General features: G+C 34.3%; 1 pseudogene; it reads right to left on the bottom strand.

The window, feature by feature from the left end:
* Nucleotides 1-6,917: 6,917 nt before the first annotated feature.
* Nucleotides 6,918-7,643, bottom strand: LOC143622611 (secreted RxLR effector protein 161 pseudogene; annotated as a pseudogene).
* Between the last annotated feature and the right edge of the window lie 14,440 nt (nt 7,644-22,083).

Genomic DNA, 22,083 nt, shown 5'->3' with positions numbered 1-22,083 from the left:
TTTATAAAATGTTACAGGTTTGACTTTTATTGACTCGAGGACTTGATGGAAAACGTTACCAAGACTATTAGGATATTAGTAAAACGAATAATATAATTGTTACTTGTATCCAATTTGTTTGCGTGAACGAGATGTGTTGATTTCATATATATGAAATAAAATGAGTTGAATAAATATTGTCACTTTAAATAGTATCTTGTGTTTTTAGGAAATCGGTTGCACCCCGGCATGTTCCGCCGCCTTTGGTCGGGGTGTGACATAACGAACGGGGGTCCGGGGGCAGCGCCCCTGGCAACATGGTTCTAGGGGCGGCAGCCCCTAGCAGGGTCCAAGGGGTAGAGCCCCTGGATGGGGTCAAGCTGCCAGGTCAGGTTGGAAAAATTTTATTTCCATTAACTGTCTTAACACATTTTTCATTAAAATTCTAAATTATTATTCTATTTGCTAACTCATAAAGTTCGAGGGCATCTTTGTAATTAATCAATTTTATCTTAAGTCCAGGGACCTTTCTATCATTCTTTCATAGTCTACTTCGCTATCCAGTTCGTTAACGAATGGGACTCATTCGTTACTTCTTGACGAATGGACTTTATAGAGAATTAAACCTTTATAACGAACTGATCTGTATAACGAATTGAGCCTTTATAATGAACTGGGGGTTCATTCGTCAGTTCTCCATTAACGAATTGCTTAACGAATGGCTTAACGAACTACTTCTAATTCGTTATCTCTTGTTAACGAATGGACATAACGAATTACTGCTAGTTCGTTATTTCCCCCTTTAACGAACTACTACTAGTTTGTCATTTTCCCTCTAACGAATTAGGGTTAGGTCAGAGAATGTCAAAAACATTCTCTAACATTCCCTTATTATCGTACGCCGCCTTTCCGGCGCCGTCTTTCCGGCGCCGCCGTTGTAACACCCCGGCTAAAGCGGAAACACCTGAGTGTGACGTACATATTGCCCAAAACACATGTGACACTATTAAGCGACAGTATTATCATTAATTCATTCCAAAGCATCAAGTACACAGGTTATTTCAAATGAGCGAACACAAGGGAAAAGGAACAAAACAAACATCTTCTTGTTTATTATCTAGATAACCTAACTTCTAGTATCCTCTTCATTTCATCCTCTAATGAAAGTACTTGTAGCATATATATATATAAAATAATGTCAACTAACTTAATAGTTGGTGAGTTCACACAGTTTAAATAATATATAAAAACCATAAAATTCCATGAAAACTTGTGAAAAACACATAAGGTTTCTTTACACTAGAATCAATGGTCCATGAGTGTAAAGAATAAATGAAGGTCTTTTCCAGTTGGGATTGTGCACCAACGTACTCAGATTGGAGTCCCTATTCCACTAGAAACAATGGTCCATGAGTGCAAAGTGGGGCGTATGATCATACTTATCGAATAATCCATGCACGTAATAATTTAGCAAGTAACAAGTAAGCACACAAGTTCATGATGCGAATTGTAGTTTGTAGTAATAAATAAAATAAATTGCATTTTTGATAGGATATGTATGCTAACCCCAAAATAGTTAAAAATGGTAAAAAGGGGGTGTGAGAAACTCACCTTTTATATTGAAGACAACTTGAAATAAATAACCGAAAGCGAGTTAACAAACGAAGCAATTGAATCTCACGAAACTATAAATAATAACAAAGATACAAAAAATCAAGAACTAGTAACCGGAATTATAAAGTTAATTAACTTATGGTAAATGGGGACTTGGGGATTTTTAATGAGTTTAACAAAAATGAATAAATTTTATATTAATCATTTGATGTTTATTAGTTGAAGAATGATTTGTAGACAAATAATTATAACTTATTAATATAAGATTAAATAATAATATTAATAACAATTTATGATTAAACATTTGATTCCAAGTAACATAATTAATTAATTAATTGTCATAAATAGTAGTTATGTTGAAATAAAATAAACAATAATTAATTTACTCAATTATTAATTCAAAGATATGAAGTATGTTATATCTATTGTAAAATATGTTAAATAAAAGAAATTTTTATGAATAATCTTATTTAAAGAAAGTTTATAAGTTATGATGATCAACGAATTATAAGATTTAGATAAATATACATTCATGTTTGTTCTTGCAAAATAACTAAGCTTGATCCAAGATTTAGAAAAATCAAAGTATTCATCTTGGATATCCATGATCATAATGATTCTTAAAACCAAAATATAATATTTTTATGATAAAAGTAACATGATCATGAAGAACAACTTATGAACAATTATGAACATTCAAGATAAAATCAAAACAAAATGCTTGAAATGGTAACAACTTACTTGTTAGTGCTCTTAAACTTAAGAAAAGAATGGATTGAGGTGTGAAAATAATGGAGGATTTATCCTCCTTTTATATTGAAGATATAGAGTTATTATGTCTTAAGGAAATTATGAAAATTAATCATATTTAATATAATTAAAACACAAATTAAAAATTATTTAATAGGGTATTAAAAATGTTTAACTATTTTAATAAATTTTATTGAATTAAAACATTCATTAGTTTTTTATTAGTTAAGTAACATATAAAAAGATGATGACAATAATAAAATTAATAATAATAATAATAATAAAAGTAGTAGTTGTAGTTAAATAATAATTATAGTAAATTGCATGGGACATGTACTTAAATATCTGATCTTGATTATGAATGTTTTAAATGAGTATGTAATACTACAAAGGTGGTGAAATGTATAATTGCATAAATATGATCACATAAAATACATTAATGAAAATTGAGATTAATTAATAATATTATAAAAAAATATAAATTTAAATAGAAACAAAACCGAAAATTTAAAATGGGTCGAGTTTTCGGGTTTGAAAAGTAACGAATGTTACAGTTGTGCCGGAAAACCGGGCGGTGGCCGGAAAAACGTATTTTACCCCATTTTACACCGTTTTTCATCCTGTTCGATCATCTGAGTTAGGGTGACCCCTAAGCTCATCTTTTGATCGGTTTATACCCGATTCCATTCGAATCTCGTGACTTTAACAGTTTAGGGTGTCAGCTCGTCGTTTCGCGACTAGATATAGCGGGTTTGGATCCATACAATATCATACTATCATTACCTCGGGTCGGGATCGTTCTTCTTCTTGGTTTTGGTTAGAGAAAGAGAGAAATATGAGAGAGAGAGTTAGTGTGTGTTTTGGGTGGTGTATGAAATGGGTAAGAAATGAATAGATTAGGGGATAATTATGGCTTATATATTATTGGTCATGGGCTTAAGCCTATGGTCTTTTCTTCCTTTCCTTATTAACCCAAGCCCATTACCCAGATTACTTAACCCAACACAAGCCCGACTGTAATAACTCATATTTTACTTTATTAACCGAAACGAGAAACGTGAATTATATTATTATCCATCTACTATATCAATTTTATTCTTCCGAAGTAAATAATATATAAAATATTATTTATAGAAATTTGGGATGTTACACATATAGAGGTGGAGTATGTTCCCTCTTGGGAGGACGAGTTCATGGGTGAGTTTGGTGAAGAGATTATGGGTTTTACCATTATGGATGAAGGAGAGTTTGACCCACTTGGTGATTTAAAGTTGCTTGAAGATATATTGTATAACGTGCCAAGTGCGGGGATCAAGAAGGAGCCTTGGAGGAGAGCCATGAGCTAGTAGGTGATTTAGTCCATCCGACATTACACTTTGATTATGAGAAACCAAAGCATGAACCGTACTCAATCTCTATTGGGGACGTGTTGAGGATTAAAAACGTGACTAAAAAATTTAGAAGGAGGATATCCGGGCTCATGGATCATAGTTTGGTGAATAGTTTGTCTTCCCCGCCTCACTTCACTGAATCATTTTTGGGGGAAATCAAGAATTGGTGGATCAAGATGAATTCATATGTTCATGCCCACATGAGTAATGCAATTGGTTTCTTGGTAGAGAGCACTTGAGTTTTAGGCTTGCGTTCGAATTGGAGAACATGGAACATGACTTAGGACACACAACCACTGATGTTTACCACAGGAGTATGTACCATTTTCCTTTCTTTATTTTATTTTGTCTTTTTCCTGTCTCATATTGAGGACAATGTGAAATTTAAGTGTGGGGATGGGGAATTTACCTTCTAATAATAATAATAATAATAATAATAATAATAATAATAATAATAATAATAATAATAATAATAATAAATAATACAAAAATACTTTTATTTCTTATGTTTTTGTTATCTGTTTTGTACGCCGCTACATGCGAGCGAGTTTGGTTTATTACAGTTTATTTTATGCGCATGGTAGCTCTAATGGCGTTTTGGAACTTGTTCCCCGAGGTTGAGCCGCGAATGACATGCTATACGGTCGTTTAGTTGATACACAACTGGTGAAGATTCTGCATACAAGCCAGGGGAGTAACCCGTTCTTTCTATTATTCTTGCAATTTTAGTCTTTATTTTTTTTTCTTTTTTGTCCTAATGCTCATCAAGGACGATCCGTCGTTCAAGTGTGGGAATGAGAGTTTATTTTACTTAGTTGTAGAAAAAAAAATTAAAAATTAAAAATCCAAAAAGAATTTTTTAAAGTTTTTGTCCCTTGTTTTTAATTTTTTTTTATTAAACAGGAAATGATATTAACTATTAATTCTTATCATTCTTGAATTCTTAAAAAAATGAGTTTTTTTAAATCAGAGCATTTAATTTGGGATGTGTCGGTAGGCTCAGCTCTTTAGTTGGTATAGACAGTACATACTTGACTTCTAATTAAATCGTAATTTGCTTGAACTTTAGTGGGATGCGTTAAAATAATTTTGGGATGAAAGCCTAGGCCATACTCAAGCCTCATGTTTAATTTGATTGCTAATTTTTTATGAAAAAGTGAATGCTGAAATACGATATTTGGGAAGGTTTAACGTTAGGGTATACTAGTCAGCCCATGATATAAACATAATAAAAACATACTTCTAGTTTTAGTGGTAGATACTTCATAGTTGTATGGTTTTATAACTTTAAATCATGTATTGATGGGATGCTCCAGGGTTCGGAGAATATGGGTCGGTATACTATATATCATCTGGGTATTTGATGGGTATTTGCTACTATCTATCGGTTAAGATCCTGTGCATAGTTATTTTTCAGGGACGAAAAATTTTAAATACGAGGATATTTGATGTGTTGTAAAACACAGTAGTTATTTTAAAGTAAATGCTCTTTTATTTTCGTAGTTATTTTATTTTCGTACATTTTGGACAATGTGTACATATTCAGTGTGTGGAAGGGGATACTAATTGCTTAACCTCTAAAGCTTCCAAAGTAAATGATCTGATTCAACCGATCAATAGTTAGTCATAGTTAGTAGTTGATTAGTCCATGCGATTTTTGAATTAGTGTATTAAAACTTAATTTTGATTTGTAAGTTTTAGGATAGATGTTCGCATCGACAACCTTTAACATACGTGTTATGTGAGTGTTGAGCTTAAAAGAAATTCGTTTTGTTCGGTGAGAGATACCGATATGATTCTACTATTGTAGAACTTGTGCATGTTATACAAAATCTCGACCAAAACTGTTATACAAAAATCAATAAAAACACTAGCATTTAGCCATGTCTTAAACTTGTTTATTTGTTCAACCCTACCTAAACAAAAACTCCTAGAAAGCCAACTTTGAGCCTAATTTAACCTTTTCCTTTATGAAACCCGTTTGAAACCAATAACCTTTGTCTTAAACCACTATAATCCAATTATGTTAATCTGCTAATTGGCAGTATAGCATGTAGTAACATTAATACAAAGTTATGGTTTATAAAAAATAAGAAAAAAAGGAAGACCAAAAAAGGTGTGGGGATCAAATATCCCAAATCACAATAGGTTAATTGTTTAGTTGTTTACAATTTGATTATTTATTTTGTTTTAAATAAAACCAGAATACTTGTTCACTGTGTTCTCAATAACACTTCCACACCTTAGCCTACGCCCAAAACCCGAAAAATTCTTTATTTGTGTAAGTTTTCGTGTTTTTGGCAGGATTTGGTTTCTATACAAGAATTTCAAAATACTAAAGGGTTGTTTGATAGTCTCTTAATGGTTAGTAAGAAGCTACATCTTAATGATTCATAACTTCTTAATGATTAAGAGGTAGCCTTAAGTCTGAATAGTTAAGAGGTAGCCATTAAGAGTTAGTATTTTAGAATGTTATGAACCATTAATAGGTAGCTTCGTAATGGCCACAAGCAATCCTAAACACCCCCTAAGTCATAGTCTGGTTGTGAGTTAAATTAGATATAAGATTAGCGTGTGTGTATATAGATTTTAGAGATTTCAGATAGTTTTTCACACAAGTTTATTAACGCAATTATAAAAAGATTATGATTTCAACTAAACACACACAAGTGACAGAGAATCGGTCGATCGTAGCTAAACCGTGGACATGGCTTCCCCTACTCAACACTTACGGTCGTCTACTAGTTTTAATTTAGTTACAAAAGTGGATGTTTGATAATAAAAATATAAGTAAATAAATAAGTGGTTTTGTAAATTTACAAATTACAAACAAAGATTTGTTAGTGTAATCTTGCGTAAGTGCGGGGACCTAGTTGTCGTACTTACAAACCTAGGGGGTTTTTGAGTTAGTTTTTCTCCTATTCTTGTCTAACAAGTAATTGTATGGTTATAAATAGGGTTTATTTGTAATCAAGTACTCAATTGAAGACAATAAGATTTCAAGTCTAAATCTTTATTGTATTGATTAATAAATTGTTGTGAGTACTTGATTACAAATAAACCCTATTTATAACTATACAATTACTTGTTAGACAAGAATATGAGAAAAACTAACTCAAAAACCCCCTAGGTTTGTAAGTACAACAACTAGGTCCCCGCACTTACGCAAGATTACACTAACAATCACCCCCCTAATCTTGTGACACCAATGAAGCTTCGCATCTCGTTAAACTTCAACCGTGGCAACGATTTTGTAAGGATGTCTGCTCTTTGTAAATCTCCACTGACATGCTCCACCTTGATTTGTTCTCTCTCGATGCACTCCCGAATGAAATGGTACCGTGTGTTGATGTGCTTACTTCTCCCGTGAAAAACAGGGTTCTTCATTAAGGCAATAGTCGATGAATTATCCACCTTCAACATCAAAATCTCCTCCTTTTCTCCAGTCATCTCTGACAACAAACCCCGAAGCCATAAGGCTTGACATGCAGCCGATGTAGCTGCCATAAATTCAGCCTCACATGATGATAACGCCACCGTTCCTTGTTTCTGAGAAACCCATGATATCGGTGATGTACCATAGTAGAAAATCAAACCTGTGGTGCTCCGACCATCATCCATATCCACCGCATGACTACTATCACTATACCCATGCAACATACTGTTTCCGCCTCTCGAGTAAGTAATACCAAAATCTAGTGTACCTCTTAGATATCGGAGAATATATTTAACTGCTTGAGCATGAGCTTGAGTTGGTGATTGCATGACTCGACTCGCATAACCAACCGAGTAGCTCAAATCGGGTCTCGTATGAGTTAAATACCGCAAGCTTCCGATTATCTTTCTATAACCGGTCGGATCTACCTTCGGATTTTCATCTTCCTTTGACAACTTTAAGCCCGGTTCCATAGGAAATTGAGTCGAGTTGTACTCCCAAAGACTTGCTTATTTTAGGATCTTCGTTGTCTTCAAGATTTACTCTTGGATTGGCTTCTTTCATTTATGATTAATCTTTTATAATTTATTATTGATGTGGAAAACATTGGGGAACGACCTCTTCAAAGTTGGGAGGTGAGAAAAGAAAGTAATAAGGGTCACGTTATGGCAACCAGATGTGTAACTAGCAGCCTCCCGCAATTGCAAGAGTCCCCTGATGTCTTCACACTACTAACCCGTAAACCGGTATTCTCCTAGTTAACTTGGACTTACAAGAATAGAGTGATGTTCTGCAAAATACATAGTTTTTACCCCATTGTTGCACTAGTTTTACGTTTAACTTTTAACAATTATCTATTGTTTCATGCGTAAAGTTACATATTGTTGATTGATGTAGGTACCATGGTTGAAGTGCATGGAAAACGAGAACTAAGAAGAAGAAACGAAGCTTAACGAAGATTATACCGAAGATGGAACGCTTATACGAGTTTTAACGAGCTGGAAACGAAGAAACGGACAAAAAAGGCCTTGGTCGCGCCACACGACCAAGGTGGGGGTCCAAGGTCATGCTACGCGGAGCCTTCATGTCGAGATGCTGCCCAAAATCAAGCAGCCCGACTGTTTTGTCCTTTAGTGGGCTTGTGGGCTTGGGTTTTGACCTAGTTTTGACTTGTTAAGCAAGTTTAGAGATATATATAAAAAAATAAACCCTATGAACAAATTTTAATCATCTTTCAGCCACCACACCTGTTTTAGGAGAGAAAGCAAGAAGGAGGAGCTTACGATTATATCTTTTATCCTTTGGTTGTCGGTAGGGGTGGCAACCTTGACCCAAACCATTCTAAATGGGTCAATTTAGGTTGTTTTAAAATTCAAATGGGTTGATTTGGGTCATAGTTTTTAATTAAATGGGTCAAAATGGGTCACTTGAAATTTCACATTCATTTTTTCGGGTTAAAATAGGTTGACAAATTTAACTATATGGGTCGATGTGGGTTAGTGTCTTAAGGAAAAGTGACATGTTCGGGTTGAAACGGGTTTTAGATTGGAACGATATCGGTTTAGGTTTCAGCTCGGATCAGGTTTTGTGCCGACACGAGTTTTAGCACTAGACGGGTTGGATTTCGGTTTCTTTCTAGTTTTCACACTGGACGGGTCGATTTTGGTTTTTTATTCGTTTTCGTCGACGTTTCGGTTTCGGTTAATTTGTCCGTTTTTTTTATGAACGAGGATAACAACGAATATATTTTAGTTTTTTACTTTTTTTGTTATTCATTTATATTTTAAGTTATGATTTTTTTATTGTTTTTCTTGAATTTTTTTTTATGGATTTTGATCATAATAAAAACCGTTAAAAAAATTCAAAAAATTAATAAAAAAATCATAACTCAAAAAATAAAACAAAAACAAAAAATGTAAAAAAAAACTTAAACGTTTCGTTTGTTCTCCTCGTTCAACCAAAAAAAACGACAAATTAACCGAAACTAAAAAGTCGACGAAAACGAAACAAAAACATGCTAAAACAACCTGTTACGTGCTGAAACAAATTGAAAAATCGCTTAAACGAGTTATTATGTGATGAAACAAAGTGAAAAATCGCTTAAACGAGCTGTTACGTGCTGAAACGAACTGAAAAATCACTTAAACGAGCTGTTAGGTGCTGAAACAAAGTGAAAAATCGCTCAAACGAGCTCTTACGTGCTGAAACGAACTGAAAAATCACTTAAACGAGCTGTTAGGTGTTGAAACAAAGTGAAAATCGCTTAAACGAGCAGTTACGTGCTGAAACGAACTTCAAAATCACTTAAACGAGCTGTTATGTGCTGAAACAAAGTGAAAAAACGCTTAAAAGAGTTGTTACGTGCTGAAACAAACCGAAAAGTCGCTTAAACGAGCTGTTACGTGCTGAAACGAACTGAAAAATCGCTTCATCGAGCTGTTACATGCTGAAACGAACTGAAAAATCGCTTCATCGAGCTGTTACGTGCTGAAATGAACTGAAAATCGCTTAAACGAGCTGTTAGGTGTTGAAACGAACAGAAAAATCGCTTAAACGAGCTATTTAGTGCTGAAACAAACTAAAAAATCGCTGAAACAAGCTGTTACGTGCTGAAACAAACTAAAAATCACTTAAACGAGCTGTTAGGTGCTGAAACGAACTGAAAAATCGCTTAAACGAGCTGTAAGGTGCTCAAACAAACTGAGAAAATTGCTTAAACGAGCTCTAAAATGTTGAAATGAACTGAAAAATCGCTTAAACGAGCTGTTACGTGCTGAAACAAACTGAAAAATCGCTTAAACGAGCTGTAACGTGCTGAAACGAACTGAAAAATCACTTAAACGAGCTGTTACATGCTGAAACGAACTGAAAATCACTTAAACGAACTGTTACGTGCTGAAATGAACTTAAAAATCACTTAAACGAGCTGTTACGTGCTGAAACGAAATGAAAAATCACTTAAACGAGCTGTTACTAGCTGAAACGAGATGAAAAATCACTTAAACGAGCTTTTGCTATTAAAACGAGCTGTAACGTGTTGGAAACGCGCTGATTCGTTTGTCCAAAAAAAAACTGACTCGAAAACCGTTTTGACCTGTTACGACCTTGACCCGTTCTAACCCGAACCTGTTGATCCTAACCCGTTCCGACCTGAACCAAAACAACCCTTTTTTTAAGTGACACGTTTCGACCCTAACCCGTTTCAACCCTAACCCGTTCAGACCCATGACCTGTTTCAACCCAACCCAGCCCATTTGCCACCTCTAGTTGTCGGTATTGATTGTTTTAACGATTTTAAGTTCGTTTTTTAGTTTTAATCACTCAAACCTTTTGTAATCAGATTCTAATGAACATGTTTATCTTTTATATCTATTTTATCTACTGTTCACTTATTATGAGTGGCTAGATTGGTTAGAATCACCTAGCTTAGATGTTTAACAGTTTAAAATTAACTAGTTTAGTGTGCTTAACAAGTGGTTGATTGTTTATCTATTGTAAAGTTCATATTTGTGATATTATTCCGTGTTTACCCTCTGCCATAGATATATCTCAGGTTGCATGTGCCTCGTGTGGTTGATTATTGCATGAATTAGTTTCGTGTAGGTGTTAATTGCATGTTTCGGTTAATACTTTGTGTGTTGATTGATTGTGGTAGGCATACCATTACGGTCTATGTTTCTTAAGTTATTCAAATCAGTAGGTTCATCACCTTTGAGTTGGACCAAAACCTTAGGTGTCGGCTTATCTTGCCAGTTAGCTGATCGGGTTAGTCGTTGTGAGACCACGTGCGATTTTCCCATTGTCGGCTAGGTTAAGTTTGTAAGTTGAGTTATTTTGTCCTTAGTATTGAATTACCCCTCTTCTCCTAGGTTTGTAATAGCTCGAGCCTTAGTGAGATATGTAACTTAGACATGGACCAAGTGATGATTTATGAGGGTACGTAGATTAACAACCATGAATTAAAAGTTATCTAGACGTTGTTAGGGTTTTCTGGTAAAATTGACCATAGGGACCCAGTGCCCTGACCTCACCTATGTTAGCTCAACTTTAGAACCTTGGTTTCAACCAAATGTTAGCACCTGTGTCATCTTACGACCGTTAAGTCATCTTACCTAGGTGATTTGTTTTCTTATTATCGTTAGTTTCGTTAAGTTTCACCGTTAGTTAAGTTAAATTAGTTAAGTCAGTTTTAAATAAATAAGATAAAGAAATATATTATTTAGGCAGGACTTAGATTAAGGTTAATTATCTTAGCCGTTCTCACGTGTCTTTGTGTTTGACATCTGGACTTCCATTAGACTGTGCTACTACGCGACCGATACATTTGCATTTGTTTGAAGCTTAGTTAGGATTGTTTAGTTTTATAAATTTAAGACCTAGTGTTAAATTGCGAGAATTAGTTATTAATATATATATATATAGAGCTTTTCACACATCATAGAGAAAAAGCGGAAACTGACCAAAACATGCCAATATAGGTTTTGCATTATTATGTGTTTTTGCTTATTTCGTATATAGTACATAAAGTTGGTTTTGTATAAATAGTGTGTTGTAACAATTAGGTATGTGTGTCATTAGTGTGTGAGTCATTCTTGTGTGTTTGGTAGGTGTGTGTGATAGGCCACCCAAGGGGAGTTTACATCGGGAGGATCAAACTTCAAAGTGTATGTATGTTTGTATTTATGATTGAAACAATTTGGTCATGTTTAATAATTCAGTTATGATATATGATTTCTTGTTTGTTTGTTACTCAAACACACACCTACATCTGGCTCGATTATGTATCAAGAAAAATCTAGAGGTGATTCGGTCTTTACCAGAATTTTATAATACCATGCGAAATAAATATTTATTAATTGTTGCTTGAATCGAGCAATGCCCGAAAATCGGGAATATATCATTTGAAGAAGTGGTGGGTCTACTGAAAGAATACGATGTGCGGGTAAAATCCCAAAATGAAATTGAAGATACACAAGATACTTTATTATTTAATTGTGACATGAACAAGAAAAACAAAGGAACGATAGTGATTATGGTAACCAAGGCCGTGAAGCAGGGCCGTTCCTGAGAATCCTTAAAAATTCGAGGACTCGGGGCGAATGAAAAAATGGGCCCTGAAATAAAAACTTAATACTAATATATAAAAGGTCAATATTACAACGATAATTATGATAAAATTAACAAAATAAGGTTATTGTAACAATGATCTAATTATAACTTGTATACTTAAATAAATCGTGAGTCTCTTTTAACGTATTTTATTTTAAATGAAAAGTCATTTTGGTCTGAAAATAAAAACTTAATAACTCGTATATAAAAGGTCAATATTACAACGATAATTATGATAACAACTAACAAAAGAAAGTTATCGTAACAATGATCTAATTATAACTTGTATACTTAAACAAATCGTAAGTCTCTTTTAACGCTTTTTATTTTAAATGAAAAGTCATTTTTGTCTTTAAATACAAAAAATAAAATAATATGATAAAAATACATTAATAAAACATAAGAAATGACTAGATAACAAGGAGGGCATATTAAATTAAAATTAATTGACAAATAAATTTTAGTGAGGCTTATGTTTTCCAACAAATAGAATACAAAAAAAACGCCTAATGCAAGATTCGAACTTGCGCAGGCCATGTAACAGAAAAGCACCCAACTAGTTGAACCAAATTTAATTTATGGAATTATGTTGATTTGTTTGTATATTATATAAAAAATGCAAAATTATCTATGGGCCCTAAAAGATGGTGGGCCTTAGGCTGTTGCCCTCCTTGCCCACCCTTTGGGCCGGGCCTGCCGTGAAGGTCCTGGATGAGTTAACCATGATGGTAGAGGTCATGGTAGAGAATGAAGTTGGGAAAGAGGAAGGGGTGTGAGAATCGACCTACTTCAAGCAATGGCCAATGAAAACCGGAAAAAGAACGATCATGGTATGCGCAATGTTATCAGTGTGGTTTGACCATTTTGCATACGAATGCATGATCCGACAACCGAAAGTTGAAGAGACGAATTTGGGTCGTGAAGACCTGGATCTGGGATTATAATGAAAAGTAGCGCAACGATTGATTAAGGGGCATGTGGAAAGTTAATCTTGAAAAGTGAATTAAAAGAAATGTAAGGAGTTAAAGTGACAAGTTTAATTAATATTTTGAGTGAAGAGTTGTCCAGTTTGTTTTAAAAGAACAGATGGATAAGTTTTAGTTTATTTTAAACAATTTATTATTTAAAGGGGTTTGAGTTACAGTAGGATTTAGATTTGGGTTACTTAATACTTATCACGTTCTTCTGGTATAAAATAGAGGATTTAAGGTAATTGTGTCGTGCATGATAAATTAAATAAAGATAAGAGTTAAATCTGATTGAGATTAAATTTTGAGTTCGTGTTAATATTTGCTACCGTATATTCCTGTTTCTAGGGAATACTAGTGACTGTGAGGATAATCAATTAAATGATGTTGCTTATTTAAATGCTTGAATATATTGACTTTTTGTTAAGAGTGGATGTTTGATTTGTTTTGGCTGAAGAATATTGCCATGTTTGTTTATCAGAGATGAAGGTTCCAGATTTGGTCGATCAATATATATATATATATATATATATATATATATATAGATATAGAATTGATTTCTTTTGAGAACCGCTTTGAGTTTTAAAAACTCGAAAGAACTCAACTTAACAACTTTTTTTTAGAATTTTTTTTACACATGTGTAATACGTAAGTGTAAGTAATGTACAAAAAATTACAGTATTTTTTTACACACCGAATCGACTTATTACACATGTGTAACTAACATTTAAACTTGTGTAATCATTAAAAATACTTATTCTCTCTTCTGATTAATTTTTTAATCATATTTATTTTCAGCCACATATTTCATACTCATTTAATTAAATGTGTGGTCCATATTAAGTTCTCAAAGTTCTAACAACTCAAAAGGTTCTCAAATTATCTCTCCTCTGTATATATATTTTAGAACATGTTTTGATAAACGATGGTTGACAAGTTTTATGAGTGTCAAAAAATCATATGAGAAAAAAAAGTAACATTATCCCTTTCTTTTATATCTAACAACATTTTCACCCGCACGCATTGCGCCGGGAGCAATCGGTAAAACCCCAATATTGAAAACCGGGTGCTGGTAAAACCTGAGCGTTACATCGATGAGTTGACGTGAATTCAGTTAGTATCATTTACGTTCTTTACGATATAGATACCATTGATAAAACCTTAGCATCCAAAAAATATATATTCGCTAAATTAACATATAAAAAAATTATTTAAAAAGAACTTTGTTTGGTCAGTAAACCCGGGTCGTGGTAAAACTCAAGCATTATCAGTAGGGGTGTTCAAAACTATCTGAATCCGAATCCGTATCCGAATTATCGGACTATCCGTATCCGAATTCGGATATCCGAAAATTTGAATTCGGATTCGGATAGCAGTTTTCAGATTTTTTGGATATCCGAATTATCTTGTATTTTAATATTTTTTAATTTTATTTTATTTTATATTACACATAATAACAAAACCCTAGATCTATAACACATTAACAAAATACTAGCAGCGCCTCTTCTCTTTCACATTAACCCTCGTCCAGGCTTCCAGCATGGCAGCACCACCGTCGCCAGCGGCCAGCCATCATTGTCCGTCCCGGCCGTCGTCCGTCTCCGGCCAGTTAGCTACAATCGTCGACTATCGTCTCCTGCCATCGGTTGTCTCTGTCAGTCCCTTTCAGGTTTGTTGGATTTAGAAATTTGTTATTTGGTTGTCGTATGTTTGATTTGTTGGATTTAAAAACTTGTTATTTGGTTGTTGTATATTTGATTTGTTGGATTTGGAAACTTGAATTCTTAAGATGATGCATGGTTTATTAAAACAAGGTTTTTTTTGTTTTTTTTTATATTGGGATATCCGATGTTTGGATATCCGAAACTTTGGATATCCGAAGTTTCGGATTCGGATAGTGATTTTACTATCCGAAAGGTTCAGATATCCGAAAGTTCGGATATCCGGTTTTAAACAACCCTAGTTGTCAATCCCGGGCATTGAGGCGGTAACCGGATACGAGTCGGTTTTGGCTACGTTCGTTATGGTACCAGAGCTAAAGAAGGAATATATATATATATATATATATATATATATATATATATATATATAATTAACAGTCGTACAAATTATTAAAATTGTGGTGCGGCTGTGAGTTGAGATGAATTTGATCGATGCCGAGTTACGAAAACGGAAATAAACTTTAAAAAAATTATTAATGCCCAAATACAACATATCAACATAACAAAAACCGTGTGTTGTGATGGTGAATCGAAAATAGTTCGGTTGGTATCTGGTTACAGCGCCAAAAGTAAACCAAAGCATAAAGTAATCTACACCTAAATACAACAATTTAACATATTTAAGATATAAAAAAATGCGTCAAACAAAAAAAACACGCACTTTGCAGTTGTGAACTAAACCGAATTGTCGTCAAATTCGTTGATTCCGAAATAAATGGACAAAAAAAGGTGGTAAAAATATCACGTGTTGCGTTAGCTAACTGGCGCGAATTTGGTAGGATCGACGTTGTCGACACTAAATCGTACAAAGAAAACCACCACGTATTATGGTGGTCAACTGACATGTGTTCGATCAGTATCAGGTTACGTCACCGAAATAACGTAATAAGTTAATTCGTCAACACCCAAAATACAACAAATTAACGTATTTAATTAAAAAAAGTTGTGATGAAAACAAAAAATATTCGTGTGTTGCGCCCGCAAACTGATGCGAATTCGTCCGAAATTATTTGACGGTATTAATTGTAAAAAACACTCGTGTTTTACGGCAGGGAGCCAACGCAAATTTAAAAAAACAAACAAATAAAAAGAAAAAAAAGGCAACCACTCGTGTGAGGCCACTTGGACCAATCACGTGGATGCGTCGCCAAAGATCTCTTTGTTATATATAACAAGTGGTTTACCCGGCGCGTTGTGTCGGGCAGGTGGGTAAAATACGAACGGTGGTAAAACCCAAGCGTTATTGGTCCATAACGTTGAGGCGATAAGTTGATGCAAATTCGGTCAGTTTCCATTACGTTCATTATTGTACAATTTAACAAAGCAAAAACAAATTTATAATTCGGTCACTTTTGTTGCGCATCGAAACCAATAACAAAAAAGGGAAAAAAAAAGGACTTTTATGATTCAATGGGAGGTTAGCGGCACTAAATTTCTTAATAGTATTATTTAATAATAATAATGTTGTTTTTAATGAAGAACCTAAGTTTGTCTAGTCTGTCTTTGCTTCAAATTTGAATCAAGAGTGCAAAGTAAAAGATTTTGGCTTTCAAAGTTAGTTGGAATTTTATTATTTTGGGATTATCCATATTGCCTAACTATTTTTTAAATATATCATTTCCAATTTTACTAACATCAATTATGTAGATTTTGAAGGTTTCATATAAATAATCTATTTTCAGGTTGAAGTATTTCACGATACCAGAATAAGGCAGAAAATGATTTTTCAAAGTAGGAGATTTCTTTATGTTAATTTGAAGTGTGATACTGACTAGAAAATAGTAATCCGTTTAAACCGATGATTTTTCAAAGTAGGACTAGGAGATGTTTTTTATGTTAATTTGAAGTGTTAAAAGTGACTATATAGTAAATAGTAGTCAGTTTAAACCGATTGATCGCTTTACATAAGTCAAACTCAAACCATTATAATAGTTGAGTTGATATGTCCTAACATTTCGTAAATATGCAATCGTTGTGTAACCAATTACATCATTAAGAAAGAACCTCAGAAACTACAACCAGTTGTACACGTTGCCTCTTAGACCTTGCAAAGCGGCCAACTGATTGACACAGATCCCCTTGAAACCCCATGGTATCGAAGCTATAAACTAGCATGTACTCCAATACTCCTAATTAAAATCAATGTTTATTATGATTTCTTATTTGGTTAACAAAAAAATCTTGATTACTCAAAATAGCTTGATTACACTTAAATTACCAACAAGTTCTACCAAACTATGATACAATTCACTTCAAAATAATTGCGATTTATCCTTTCCATCACTTTAATTTTAAAGCATGATGCTCATAATACTTTGTTAATAACTAATTGTGTATTTATCCACATACTTTGTATACTTAACTGTGTATTAAGCATGGGCATGTTAGGATTAAACACACACACGAACCGAACACGAATACGAAAGCAATAATGAACACGAGGATTTAATGTGGTTCAGTCTAAACTGACCTACGTCCACGGGTGACAACTAGGTATTCTTTTATTGAGTGAATAAAAGATTACAAATACATAACGCCAAATATATAGAGATACGACTAGGGTTTATATCATATTAAACAAGAAACCCAAACTGGGCCGGGCTTCAGTCTAGCCACCTTATACCCGCCTGTCCTTTGAACTTCAAATAATAAACCGGGCTAACAAGGCCTACGAACCCAAAAATCTCTCACTCGGAGGCCTTGAGAACTCTCGTCTACACTCCTGATTGTACTTCTGTAATCTAAACATTTTTCTAGTTGCCACCGCCTTCTCATCAATTAACCTGAAGGCCCTTTGAAGCTCCCCGGAGCTCCAACATCAGTCACGCCTAAAACTTTCCTTGACCCGTTCTCTGTCCCTACCGGCTCCCACTGAAAGAAACTACCGGATCTTGAGATACTCTGAGAACAAAAACTCTCCATATTCAGCAAGTAATCCACTTGATAGACTTTTACAGCTGGAATACTAGTTTTCTTAATCCACTGTCGACCTGAAACTGTAACTGAAACACGACCTGTGCTCCCACTGTCACGATGTCCTTTGACTGATTTAACCTTCCTAGCTCGTTCATCCTAAACCTTCACTTTGGCTATGGGTTTGTTACTTGCAAAACGAACCTTCTTCTGCGCACGAGATTCTGTGAACCGGACTTTGTCTTTCACCAAAACTGGATCCACTCCTTTCGGTGACATATCGACCATATACAACGAACCTATTTTCTTGCCACGAGCAACCACGAGATTCCCTTTGACTACCTTCCACTGCCCATTCCCGAACTTAACATCGTGCCCTTGGTCATCCAACTGCCCAACTGAAATCAAACGTTTCTTCAAACTTGGAATAACCCTCACGTCTTTCAAAGTCCAAGAAGTACCGGCTGAAGTTATCAAATTAACATCTCCCATACATGTAACCTATAGAATATCATCATTCGTAAGTCGAACCTTTCCAAAATCCCCAAACTTTAGATTCTTCATTGTTTCACTATAGTGAGTGGCATGAAACGATGCACCGGAATCCATCACCCAAGAATCAACGTTACTCTCAACACTAAGAACTAAAAACTCATCACTACTGACTCCGATATCTGTGTCATCTTCTGTAACGTTCACCTCTTTCTTACCATTCAGACACTGATTCCTGAAGTGCCCCTTCTCTTTACAACCCCAGAATTCAATATCTTTACGAGTCCTAGACTGACTCTTCTTCCTGCTCCCACTGCCTCGTGATTTTCCCCTACATCTGCCTTCTGTGACTAATATATTACCTGTTGATTCACCTAAACTTCTGCGTCTTGAATCTTCTCCAAGAATCAAATCCCGAATCCCATCAAAAGTAATTTTTGTAAACGAACTACAAACTGCAGTCACTGTTTGCGACCAACTGTCGGGCAAAGAGGATAATAACAAAAGACCTAAAACTTCATCATCATTTTTAATGTCGACTGAACTAAGCGGGAGAGGTTCGAGTTAAGATTATTTATATGCGTTGTAACTGACCCACCCTCTTTCATTCTTGTTGTAACTAGCTCTCGGATAAGATAGACTTTATTCGCTGCCGAAGGCTTCTCATACATGTTTGATAGTGCCTCCATCATACCACGGGCTGTGGTTTCTTTCATGACGTTAAACGCCACATCTTCTGACAACGACAATGTAATACAAGCCCTAACTTTCTTGTTTAACTTCTTCCACTCTGCTTCTGACAACTTTTCTGATTTTTCATCCTTAAACACTACATCCAAATCTTTCTGACAATGTAGCGCTTCAATCTGCATCTTCCACCAACCAAACTTTTGTCCGTCAAAATTCTGTATCGAAACCTTTCTGTTTTCTACCATAACAATGACTAAACGAAAACCTAGATAAAAACAGAGACAAACACAGCAATGGCACGAGCTTGAACTTAATGGATGTTCTACTGAACTCTATTAAACAATCAACCTATTTAAACGTAACGGAATAACGAACTATAAATCAAAAACTAAAACTTTAAACTGAAACGATAAAACCTGACAAACGCGGTTGGCACAGGTTATCCGTTTCTTTAACACTTATTTTGATTGACGACTGTTCTTCAACAAAATAGGATCTTGATTCACACGGTTCTTGGTACCAATTACAATGTAGAATTCCAAACCAAATAAAAATTAATAATGTTGAATTATCTGACAAAATAATTTTTTCTTGGAATTTGATTTTTGAACAAGGCCCACCAATGGTTAACAAACCTTATATTTTTCTAGAGACGTGAATCTCAAAAAGAATAATGCAAACCTTCTTTTTCTTCTCTAGTCAAATGGCACTAGCCAAAAACAAAGGGAAAAAAATGCTATCGAACTTACGATGTTTACAGCTTTCAAACGAAACCAACAAAACAGATTGTCAACGGCCGAGATAAGAACACAAACCGAATATCTCGTTTTTCTTCCTTGTGGCGGCGCAGAAAACACAATCGACAACTAGCGGTCACCCTAGCTCCGATCTCTGGTGCGGCGGCGACGAACAGGACTGTTTCAAATGGGTTCTTCGTGTGATCCAAACCTAAGCTCTGATGCAACTTGTTAGGATTAAACGCACACACGAACCGAACACGAACACGAAAGCAATAACGAACACGAGGATTTAACGTGATTTGGTCTAAACTGACCTACGTCCACGGGTGGCAACTAGGTATTCTTTTATTGAGTGACCAAAAGAGTACAAATATATAACGCCAAATATATAGAGATACGACTAGGGTTTGTATCATATTAAACGAGAAACCCAAACTGGGACGGGCTTCAGTCTAGCCACCCTACACCCGTCTGCCCTTTGAACTTCAAATATTAAACTGGGCCAACAAGGCCTACGAACCCAATAGGGCAGATAAAATATGAGAGTAAATCCATTGAGTTTTGGATCTTATATAGAGCGTTTATATAAAATATGAGAGTAAATCCACATACAAATTGCGAGTGAACCCATACACAAAGTGAAATAGTAGTTTAGTGACAAAAACCCTGAGTTTTACCTAGTCCTATTAATTAAACACTGAATACAATATGAGACAAAAGATGTTTAAACTTGATACATATGGATCATGAAATAATCTCCAACTGTATTATTTCAAATTTTATGCAGAAAGAGCAATTGAAAACATTGAAATCGAAATTGAATTTATATGAAATGTTGATCAGTTCTTCATGTATGTAATAGAAAACATGAATATTATGATAAACCTAGAACTAAAACATACCTTTCATAGCAAAGAGAGAAGCCACGGCTGATGAGAAAGATCCAGACGACATGATAGCCAGCTTGGTCGAGTTTCCTTTTAGGATGTATATTAGTGATGGGGATTAGGGTTCTTGAGAAACCGAAAAATATAGAGGGAGAGAGGGTGACGAAAATATAATGTCAGGTTTTGGTTATGTTTTATGATGTTAATTAATCTCTCCATATATTTATATGCACCCAAGGGGAAACCCTTGATTAGCAAGAAAGGGTAATTTGGTTCATCAATAATTACCTAGCTAATAATAATAAGGTATAATTAATTAACTTTGATCTATTATAATTTAAATGATCATGAGGGCCATATATATATATATATATAATAGGAGGAAACCCGCGCGATGCGGCGCAATACTCATTTATAGTTTAATCAGATAACGGTTGGTCTACTTGGTTTAGTCATTAGATTCATATATAAAATATAAAGCTAATTGTGCATTTGCTTTTAAGAATATTTTTCATCATTTCTGAGTAGAAAACAATGGATTTGTATCATATAACGATTATCTTTTAAGCATTGCAACACTATTAGGAGAAACAAAATGACTCTATTTCCAGCAACAGAGCCTTAATGCTAAATCCAACATTGTAAACCTGCATTATATTTATATGATATTAATATTTGTCAAAACTCTATGCATATACACATATTACTTATAAAATAAGGTTATTTAAGCAACATAACTCAAATATTTTAGCCTTTGCATAGTAGATGACAACATCACAAAATACACATTCCAATAGAGTTTAATTTAGTATGCAACATGTTGTTCAACATACCAACATTCATTAGTTTAGTTAAATCTAACATATACAAAAAGGATTACGAAGCAATCATCATCTTGAAATCGAAAACAAAACCTAATTCTTGTTATAATAATTAGAATTATAATCCTAAAAAGTAGACAAATAGTGTCATTCGTTTAATTAAACGAGCAAACATTAACAAAAAGGTTGTGTTCATTTAGTTAAACTAACGAACATCGACACGTGTTTTGTTCGTTCAATCATTTCTTGTGCCTTTTGACTTTTTGAAGTCAAAAATGCAACTTTATAACTTCAAAATCAATGAAAATTTTCTTAATAAATTAATGCCGACAAGATCCCATTTCTTTTATTTTTTCTGTATTTTTGAATAAATCACCCAAATATTCTCTAAAACTTAGAAACTGTAGGAAAAATAATGAATTTGTAAAGTTGTCTTCTTGACCTCAAAAGTCAAACATTATCCATAAGCTTTATTATTAGTTAAAGCATGAGGTCAAGCAAATCATTTGATTTAGAAGTAAATAATAGCTGTAAGAAGGTGAAATATTTAATACTTTTTTGACACTAATGAT

Source organism: Bidens hawaiensis, unplaced genomic scaffold (genome assembly GCF_021521415.1).
Source record: "Bidens hawaiensis isolate Kalapana, Puna unplaced genomic scaffold, B.hawaiensis_p1.1 tig00003237_1, whole genome shotgun sequence".
Taxonomy (NCBI): domain Eukaryota; kingdom Viridiplantae; phylum Streptophyta; class Magnoliopsida; order Asterales; family Asteraceae; genus Bidens; species Bidens hawaiensis.
The sequence above is the reverse complement of the archived record's forward strand: the minus strand, read 5'-3'. Positions and strand labels throughout refer to the sequence as shown.